General features: G+C 34.8%; 1 non-coding gene across 1 annotated transcript; it reads right to left on the bottom strand.

Annotated features, from left to right (window-relative positions):
* Nucleotides 1-1873: 1873 nt before the first annotated feature.
* LOC137763260 (U6 spliceosomal RNA) lies at nt 1874-1980 on the bottom strand. The gene has a single exon (XR_011073803.1). It is a non-coding gene; the product is annotated as a U6 spliceosomal RNA (small nuclear RNA).
* Between the last annotated feature and the right edge of the window lie 405 nt (nt 1981-2385).

The raw sequence follows: 2385 nt of genomic DNA, 5'->3' as shown, positions 1-2385 counted from the left end.
ATCAACTATACTCCAATACAAATTTAAAATAAAATAAAAATACTGATTCTGCCAGTACATAAATATGGTATATATTTCCATATGTTTGTTTCATTTTCAATCTCCTTCATTAGTACTTGAACTTTTAAATATACAGGTCTTTCACCTAATTGGTTAAAATTATTCCTGAGTATTTTATTTTTGATGCAGTTGTAAATGGGACTGTTTTCTTTATTTCTCTTTCTGATAGTTTAGTTTATTAGGGTATAGAAATGCAGCAGGTTTTTGTATATTGATTTTGTATCCTGAAACTTTACTGAATTCATTTATTATTTCTAACAGTTTTTTGATTAAGTCTTTAGGATTTTCTATACATAATATCATGCCATCTGTAAAGAGTAAAAGATTTATTTCTTCCTTTCCAATTTGGACACATTTTTATTTCTTTTTATTGACTATTTGCTCTGGCTAGGACTTCCAATACCATATTGAATAAAAGTGGAGAGAGTGGGCATCCTTGTCGAGCTCCTGATCATAGAGGAAGGCTTTCAGCTTTTCAGTGTTGAGTATGATGTTAGCTGTGGGCTTGTCATATATGACCTTGATTATGTTGAGGTACTTTTTCCATGCCAACTTTGTTGACAGTTTTTATCATAAATGAATGTTGAATTATTTCAAAAGCTTTTTCTTCATTTATTGAGCTTATTAACCTTCATTTTGTTAATGTGGTATATCACATGACTGATTTGTGGGTGTAGAACTTGGAACTGCTCTATCCCACAAATTTTGGTACATTTCAATTTTTGTTTGTCTCAGAGTTTTTTATTTCTCTTTTGACTTCCCTCTGATCTACTGATTGCTCAGTAGTATGTTGTGGGTTTTGTTGTTGTTGTTTTTAACATCTTTATTGGAGTATAATTGCTTTACAATGGTGTGTTAGTTTCTGCTTTATAACAAAGTGAATCAGCTATATGTGTACATATATCCCCATATCTCCTCCCTCTTTCATCTCCTCCCTATCCTCCTTATCCCACCCCTCTAGGTGATCACAAAGCACTGAGCTGATCTCCCTGTGCTATGCGGCTGCTTCCCACTAGCAATCTATTTTACATTTGGTAGTGTACATATGTCCTTGCCACTCTCTCACTTCGTCTCAGCTTACCCTTCCCCCTCCCCTTGTCCTCAAGTCCATTCTCTACATCTGCGTCTTTATTCCTGTCCTGCCCTTAGGTTCTTCAGAACCATTTTTTTTTCTTTTTTTAGATTCCATATATATATGCGTTAGCATACGGTATTTGTTTTTCTCTTTCTGACTTACTTCATTCTGTATGACAGACTCTAACTCCATCCACCTCACTACAAATAACTCAATTTTGTTTCTTTTTATGGCTGAGTAATATTCCATTGTATATATGTGCCACATCTTCTTTATCCATTCATCTGTCAATGGATACTTAGGTTGCTTCCATGTCCTGGCTACTGTAAATAGAGCTGCAATGAACATTGTGGTACATGACTCTTTTTGAATTATGGTTCTCTCAGGGTATATGCACAGTAGTGGGAGTGCTGGGTCGTATGGTAGTTCTATTTTTAGTTTTCTAAGGAACCACCATACTGTTCTCCATAATGGTGGTATCAATTTACATTCCCACCAACAGTGGAAGAGGGTTCCCTTTTCTCCACACCCTCTCCAGCATTTATTGTTTGTAGATGTTTTGATGATGGCCATTCTGACTGGTGTGAGGTGATACCTCATTGTAGTTTTGATTTGCATTTCTCTAATGATTAGTGATGTTGAGCATCCCTTCATGTGTTTGTTGGCAATCTGTATATCTTCTTTGGAGAAATGTCTGTTTAGGTCTTCTGCCCGTTTTTGGATTGGTTTCTTTGTTTTAAAACTATGGAATGCTTCACAAATTTGCATGTCATCCTTGCACAGGGGCCATGCTAATCTTCTCTGTATCATTCCAATTTTAGTATATGTGCTGCCGAAGCAAGCACAGTAGTATGTTGTTTAATCTCCACATATGTGAATTTTTGTTGTCTTCATGTAATTAATTTCTAGTTTTAATATTGTGTTCAGAAAGACACTTGATATGATTTTAATTATCATAAATTTATTAAAACTTGTTTTGTAGCCTAACATATGATCTATCCTGGAAAATATTCCATGAGCCCTAGAGAAGAATGTGCATTCTGTTATTTTTGGGTGTGACATTCTGTATATATCTGTTAAGTCCATCTGGCTAACACGTCCTTTAAGGCAGATGTTTCCTTATTAATTTTCTTTCTGGTTGATCTATTCATTTATGTAAGTGGGGCATTAAAATCCCCTACAACTATTACTGTCTATTCCTCCCTTTAGGTCTGTTAAAATTTGCTTTATATATTTAGATGCTCCTATGT

The sequence above is a fragment of the Eschrichtius robustus genome, chromosome 3, assembly GCF_028021215.1.
Source record: "Eschrichtius robustus isolate mEscRob2 chromosome 3, mEscRob2.pri, whole genome shotgun sequence".
Lineage (NCBI taxonomy): Eukaryota > Metazoa > Chordata > Mammalia > Artiodactyla > Eschrichtiidae > Eschrichtius > Eschrichtius robustus.
The sequence above is the reverse complement of the archived record's forward strand: the minus strand, read 5'-3'. Positions and strand labels throughout refer to the sequence as shown.